Here is an 8,285-nt window from a genome sequence, read left to right on the forward strand (position 1 = left end):
GAGAACTTGATGGATGATAAAAAAAAATGTTTTACCAAGAAGCGGAGTTGGTCTACTAGAAAAGTTCCAAACCTAGTACGCTGAATACCTGATTTCGAATCCTATGCTCGGTTATGTCTTATTTTTGTTTTGGAGAATACTTTTTGGCCATTTAATTTGATTAGTTATTGCAATGTTTTGCAAAACATGTTGTATGACTATTGATTTGTTTTATAACGCTTCGAATCTTGCGCTTTTTCAGTTGTATAAAAGTATGAAATGAAGTATTTTCAAATCAAATTGAACACTCATATATGTTTATATGTTTTAAGGCAGTATTTTAAACACGTTTATGACAAGTTGTGTTGCTTGGGTCCGGTATGTTAAACCATACGAGCTGTCGAAGACAATGGTCACGTCAACGCCAGATCAACAGAAACGACATTGGAACGCTTCCAATTCCGTGTGGACCACGCAGGTCGATCTATTTGAATGGGAAGTACCACGGGGAAGCGCTTCACTACGATGGTAACGTGAACGACATACTGTACACCATTTCGAATCAGACGCTTCCCTGCGGAAGGAAGGTCTACTGCATCTGGTTAAGCCGGGATCCGGATTCATCGTACAACAACCTGGAGGATGAGGATAAGCATCAGAATCTGACGTTGACGTTCAATAGCGTAACTACCGAAACCGCATCAGCTGTTTCTTGCGACAAGGGTACCTTGGGTTCCTAACTGCAACAACAAATCTACAAAGGGATCAAATGGATCAAACTCGATCATTCACCATTCCACAACACTACCGAAAGGAAGAGTGCGCTCATCGATGGGGCCATCACCTAGAATAACCTGCCGCTAGCCACAACAACCTACCATCTCTACCTTCAAGGCTGCCCTCAGAGGGTAATGAACCAAATTTAAGTGTAGAAGCACTTGTTTTCAATTTAGTTTTCAAATTGACTGAATAATAATTAGGGTAAATGTTGGCTTCGGCACCCATTGACTGTTTTCGGCAACCTAAATTTAAACGTTAATTTCACTATGTTTTCCCATCAAAGCACTTCCCTGAATATGTCCAAACGATTGTTTAGCCTTTCAGCTTCAATCTGATTATATTTGAACGATCGAGCAATCCAGTAATGCTACATTTTTCTTCAAATAAAGCATACGCACTACAAAATGGGGTTGATTTCGAGTTGCCGATAATAGAACAGCTGGTTAACACGCAGTTCTAATGGGAAGGTTGCCGAAGAAAAAGAGGCTGCCGACAATAGTCACACTCACCTGAGAAGTTTGGAGCGTTGTAAAAACGCTTTTAAAGCGTTTTGAAAAATTCTGTCGATTGGAATGGATAGAGAAGCAAGCAGCAGATGAATGTAAACAAACAGACACATCATATATGTGCGTGACGCTGAGAAAATGCTAGTAGAAGTGCAGACGCTGCTTAGATTGACGAGAATACGTAAATTCCCCTAGGTGTAAAAGCACTTTCTAGTTTCCAAATGTATATTTCTCTAATGTATTTTTCCTTGAGCTGATAAAAGGTTCTACCAGCAGGGTATCGTAGACTAAGTAAATTACAATTACTAGTACGGTGGACACTTTGCTTGGCAGGTCATCAAGAATACTGCTGCTTCGCAGCACTTGAATCGACCCAGTTCCGTTTCCCGTATGTCGCAGTGCGATGAAGATTTGATCCACGGAGAGTACAGCAAATATTACATGCTGGTGAGGCACATCGGTAAAGGCGCGTACGGGTATGTGAAGCTAAGCTACCGGTACTCGGATAGGTTGCTGGTGATATCGAAGTTCATACTGAAGGAGAAGCTCTTGCCGCAGTTTATGATTAAGACCGAGGCGAAGCGAGAAATTCCGTTGGAAGTGTAGCTGTTGCACATGTGATGGAAATCCACGGCTCCGGGATGGATATGTTCGAGTTTATCGATCGAAGATTGTGATGACGGAGAAGCTGGGTTGTTGGATCTTTTGACAGATTGCTGATGGGGTTGCTTTCACGCACTCGTTGAACATTCTGCACCGGAACATCAAAGACGAGAACCGACGATAACCATCCAGCACTATTTACTTATCAATCTGATTGACTTCGGATCGGCGACGTTTGTACAGGAAGGGCAACTTTTTTTCTAACATCTACGGTACGACCGAGTACAGCATTCCGGAAGTTACTCCGGCGTGTACGTGTTGATGTTCTTCGAGAACCCATTCGTGGTCGTTGAGGAGATCCTGCATTCCAAACTGATCATTTTGCGTGAAATCAGCGAAGAATTGGAGTACATGTTGCTTTCGCTGTTGGACAAGAATTCCAAAACTCGGATAACCATCCAGGAGCTAATGGAGACGGAATGGATGACGCAGGAAATAAATTTGTCACAGTTCAAATTTGCCAAAATCGTCCCCTGCGAACCGTATGAAGCCAATCCGGAGAAGTACTACGTAGATGCGAATATCTGCTCCAGCCAGCCGGGACTGTCCACGTTGTCGCACAGCCTTTCAATGGTGGATGATGTCGATGGTGAAGATGACGATGGGCATGCGATCGATGATTCGTTCATGGATCGTGACGAGATGCTGGTGATGCTGGCGATAAGAATGCGGATGGAGGCAGTGGTGCTACTGCTGACGACCGGGGGATGGAACGACCGGAAGGGACACTTCAGCACGATCCATCCAGTAGCAGCAACTGTCAGTCCATACAATTCGCCGAGCAAAAGTAACCGTCAGAGGCGGCAGCAGCAAAAACAGTGACGAAACCCTGCTTGGGAAACGAACCGACCGCTCGTCGTCGTGAAGTTGGAGGCTCTCGCGAAATTATCTGTTGCTAAAAATTGTTTGTGTCAACAATCAAATGTTGACACATCCGCAGTGATGCCAGTTACTTTAGAGACCATAAAAATTATGCACCATGGGTGCCAAACAGTGCCAATGAGTGTGCAATGGTGTGGGTGACAACCCAAAGGGCTTTAGTGTGGGTGACCCTTGAGGTTCTAAGAAGTTTGCGAATCTTTTACAAAATTGTTTGATTTTTATGAAATTACCTGAACTTTGTCCAAATACTCTGCATTTCAATGAAGTTTTACGCATTTCCTAGAATTGCTACGTAATTTGTACAGGATTTTTTGAACTAGTCCAGGTCCATGAGGCTTCAAAGAGTACCTTGAAATTATAAGAAGGTCCTCGAACATTGATAATGTTCCCTGAAAATAAACAATGTTGCCTTAACTTCTACGAAGATCTCTAAACTTGTGTTAAGTTCCCATTTCTCTGAAGTTCATTTAAGGATTTCAAAGTTCCCAAAAAATTTACTTACCCAAGTAACGTTGCAAGTTTTATAGTGGTTTTAAAGCATGCTACAAGTCTAAATCATGGTTCACAGAACCCTCATAAAACCAAAATTGTTACTTGGGTAGTGTCCTGATTTTTTTCGACGTTCCCTGAATTCCTTGGAAGTACTTGAAGTTTTACGGGGTTCTATGAAACTACATAAAAATTCCGGAACTTGAATGAATAGCACTAAATTTCTACAAGGTTTCAGGTCGACAAGGTTCACTGAACTTCTACAACAATTTCTGCACTTCTAGGATCTTCACTAAAGTTCGGTAAGCTTCTACAAAGTTAGTTGAGCTTCTACAAAATTTGCTCCACTTCTATAAAGCTTCCTGAACTTTTAGAAAGTTTCCTGAAGTTATGCAAAGTAGCCTGAAGATCTACGAAGCTCTACAACGTTCTCTGAACTTTTGCGAAGTTCTCCGAACCACTGAGAAGTTCTCTGAAATTTAATGATGTTCTCTTATCTTCCCGAAATTTCTGTGAATACTCAGATTTATCAATCTGAACACCTCCGTGCTCCTCGCTTATTAAGACATGTGAAGACATTTCGTCCATCATCATAAAGATATTTTTAAATACGCCTGGCTCCCAGCTTATGTATGAAGTTTTGCTACACAATACCTTTTATATCGCATGTTTTAAACTCTAGGCCAATTTGTAGAGTTTGACTAGGCCATCAATTCAATATCGATATAAAATAATTTCATTAAATTTCGCTGTAAAATCGCTTTACAAAATAAATGAAACGATTGACAAGATTGCTAAATTCGAAAAAGTTGTGTATTTTCATGATATAGAAAACTTTGTAGAACAAGGGGAAACTGATAAGTCAAGATTTATCATGCAAAAAAGTAAAACAAATAATCCATTTATATATCGGTAGACTTATGAAGTTGATACTTGGTGTCTTGAGCAAAGTTTCATGAAATCCATTGCCCACAACTTTGCCGTAGATATAAACCAATTATCTTGTAATTTAGTTTGCCTAAGTGTAATACCACAGTAATACAAATTAATTAAAATGGGGTTAACTGAACAAAGCCTGTACAAGTTCGGAATAAATTGGGGTTTTGCTCAATATTCCTATGCGACTAGACTAACTGCGTCTCCATTGATGCATAGCATAGCATAGTCATAAAATCCAGTATTAGTAGTGATAATTTCAAAAAGTATTGCTCAAAAACGAAACATATTACAAACATAGTGCGCCCTCTGCCTACAAGCCATGAAACCGTTTGTACTGATCTGAAAGCGGCCTTCGATTGCTTCGTCAGGGCATTCTTCTTCGGAAAATGTCTTGTCTTAGAATTTCTGATGGTTTGGTTAATTGGCTGAAGTCGTACCTTTCCAATCGAACTCTCCGTGTCAAGCTGGATTCGTGCACTTCGTCACCTTTTGTTGCAACCTCCGGTGTTCCCCATTAGAACCATTGCTGTTCACAATGTTCAACAATGTGACGCTCATCCTGCAGAGTGGTTGTGTGCTCATTTACGCCGTTTATCTCAAACTATACATCGTTGTCAAGGACGCCGAAGAATGCCATCAGCTCCACCAATTGTTGGACCAATTTGTTGACGGGTGCCACTTAAACAAGCTATGTAACAGTATATCAAAATGTGTTGTCATGACATTTCATCGCTAGAAAGGACGGCAATCGTATTCGATTACTCAATTGATGGATTTGTACTAGAAAGAGTAGAGACTCTAAGCTTTCGTTTGGCTTACATCGTTCAATGGTAGTCACTAAGGAAAATCGTCAGCTTGGTTTCATATCAAGAATCTCAAGAGATTTTTCGGATCCGTACTGCTAAAAGGCACTGTACTGTTCACTTGTGCGCCCGATTCTTGAGGCTGTTGTTTGGATTCCCTGTCAACTTTCGTGGAGTATTAACTAGAATAGAACGTGTTCAAAAAACATGCATTCGTCGAGCATTGAGGTAATTTTCTTAGAGAGATCCACTAAAATTACCTCCGTATGCTGAGAGATGTCACTTGCTAAGCATGAATACTTTAGAACGACGCCGAAAAATTTAACAGGCAACATTCGTCGCGAAACTATTATGTGGTGAAGTTGATTCCACCTACTTACTCTCTTGCCTGAACTTTCTTGCGCCAAGCTGATTTCTACGCTCATCGTTCCTATTGCTTCAGGATTCACACCGCTCTTCTTTTGGACAACATGAACCTATTTCAAGTGTGATTCTCACGTTCTCTACAGTTGAAAAGTTGCTCGAGTTTGGGGAAGCTGCAGATCGTTTCCGGAGACGTATTATCAATTCCAGATACATTTAGTATTTGTTATGGCTCTTAGTCTTAATGAACTAGACTTATTGTCAGATTAAATTATTAAATAAATAAATAAATGTGTGAATATGATATTTCTTCAAAGATTCTGTTCCATTGAATTTTTTTTCAATTTCAAGATTATGATGATGATTCTATACCGCCTAGGCAGTTTGTCTCCAATTCACTTTTTTTTTAACCTATCGCATTTTAACTAATCAGAGGTTTATTGCACTTTTAGGAATCAAACGAAATGATCCTTGGTCCTCTTTGGGTTATTGGTCATAAAATGTCTAGAGAATACAGTTGCTTCCGGTGTTTCCCAATGAATGAAACCACTTCACAAGGCCAGTAAAATCCATCCCGAGTTGTCCTAGTCATCCGATACTCTGCACAAAGGCTGCATAAATAACAGTAAATCGTTTCGTAATTACAGTAACAAATCGTTCTACTTACCCACTTCCTCGTTTCCAACTCGGCTTTATTAAACTGTCATATCTCATTGCCACCCTAATCCACCGGAGTCGCTAACCGACATTCAAATTAAAAGCTCCCATATCTGCTGATCCCTGCACTACAGAAAAAAAATGCCCTTGTGGGCATAGGCGAAGCAGATTAAGTCGTTGTTGGATGCAATGCAACCGTTTCTTCAAAACCCGAAGCATGTTCCACGTAACGTACACACAATTGAATTATCCCGCGCACCTAATACTAATTGTTACCCAATAAATTAAGTTTCAATCCTGCAGTGACACACCACGGCTGTGGAAGTTTTGAGCGACACTCCCTCGCAAAATCAGCGCGCCAAAGTTTCAATTAGGGCTCCCCGAGAAGATTGAGATAGCTCTCGTATAGCCAGTCGGTCGGTCGGAGGTGCGATGAAGTAAACGCAGCAACCGCTTCGCGACTCACAGTGTCAACTCCCTCAGGGGCTTTAAACTTCTAATAAATTTGTTCAACACGCGCTCCCTGCCAACCAGCCTACCTAGATCGATCTACGTTGCTACGACTACGACGACGACGAACTAGATCTGTGAGTCAGTTGACACCGCTGCAAAAAAAAAGAGTTCTCACCAACATCAGAAGGCGGCAGGCGGTGCGAAAATCTGCGACACGGGCGCTGAAATGGCAGTTCGGTGTTTTACGATCTAAAACGGCATCTCGTTACAGTTTCTGAAGGGCTCGAAATTACGGCGGTAATTTATCGCAGTGACCTTTGGTGCAGGCATCATCAAGGGAATGGTTGGGAAATTTAATTGGTTTCCATTTGTTTGAGATTTGCGCGGTTTTAAGATCTCTTAGGATCGCTTGTCAAAATCGCAACGCTGTCAAAAATCTATAAACACACCGTGATTTATGCCGAGTCCAGCTCGAATCGGCTTGTTCGGTCCCAATGGGCCGGCTAATTTATGAGCTCTTTGTGTTGCACATTTAGGGTACTGTCTGTCTCTGCTTTTTTATTTTCATTTGTCTGGAAGCGTACGTGTAGGAGTTTGTACGACTATAATTCGGAACTCCGTGTGAACCTTATGAGCGATTACCGGCGTTCGTTCTTGTTCCAACATGGAGGAGAATGTCATCGCCCTGCGAAACGGCGCTGCAGCAGAGTGGAGAGCTGAGTCACAAAGGGAATTTGGCGCAGAGAACACCCGTAGTTCGCGACCGGACCGAACTCTATGGCTCCTAATGGCCACCCGGTCCACGGGAGGGTTCTAATCGAGTTTCGAATGAGCATAAATCACAGCGATAAATTAGCAAATCGCCCTCCGTGCGCGCGCGCTCTCGGTCTGATCCCATAAGCTGGTGGTCGATGTACGACATGGCTTTTGAGATAAATTAAAACAGCTGTTGAACGTCGCGAGCTGCGCCGCCGAGGATGGATTACGTTGCTCCGTTGGGTAACTCGTTCTAGATTGGCACTGCAAGCCACACAAACACTGACTGGAGACCTTGACCAGACTTGGACCCGAGCGCTCGCAAACAAATAAAAACGATTGAACCCTGTATGGTCCCTCAAGTGGACCGGCGACGACGCGTTCTCGAGGTGTCATAAAGCCATAAAACAAAAAAGTTCCAAGATCGAAAAAGGGTCGCCATTGAGGCATATCTCTGTAACGGTACCGTTACGACAGCAGGAAGATTATGGCAGAACGATGAGCGGCTGAGACCTGAGCATAATTCACCGTTTTATATGCGTCTATTGGGATGGACGTCGCGCAAAAACCATAACTAGAACTTTTCTTGCAGAGCGTCGAGTCGGTGCGTGTCGCAGATCGGAGCAAGATTGGTTGGTGGAGGGAAAAACAATAAATGCGTAAATGAATTATGGCTCTTCTTTTTGCAGTGGACAAATGCGGATTATAAAGTCTTATTTGGATGGCGGCGCCGGCAATGGAAAATTGCTTTTTGCTCGATTGGTGGTTGAATGGGTGTTAGCTTTTATTGGAAAATTTATTTGTTTTGATATTGAAACCATGGCTTATTGAACGCATTTTTCTAGATGATTGATGCGTCTAAATATTGCACTAGGATTCTTTTAGACCAATGTCATCTATCCGGAAGGATCCTGAAGAAACAATTTTGGTTTTACCATAGGATATTAGAGCATGCTGTGGACTCGACAATGATTTAAAACTTTAATAAAACCAACCATGATTGTTTGAGTCATTT

General features: G+C 42.0%; 1 pseudogene; it reads left to right on the forward strand.

Annotated features, from left to right (window-relative positions):
• The first annotated feature begins 331 nt into the window (after positions 1–331).
• On the forward strand, positions 332–2,750 carry LOC135698072 (PAS domain-containing serine/threonine-protein kinase-like; annotated as a pseudogene).
• The last annotated feature ends 5,535 nt before the right edge of the window (positions 2,751–8,285 follow it).

This window comes from Ochlerotatus camptorhynchus, unplaced genomic scaffold (genome assembly GCF_037179485.1).
Source record: "Ochlerotatus camptorhynchus isolate MF236.1 unplaced genomic scaffold, CSIRO-AGI_Acam_v1.1 ptg000082l, whole genome shotgun sequence".
Classification (NCBI taxonomy): Eukaryota; Metazoa; Arthropoda; class Insecta; order Diptera; family Culicidae; genus Ochlerotatus; species Ochlerotatus camptorhynchus.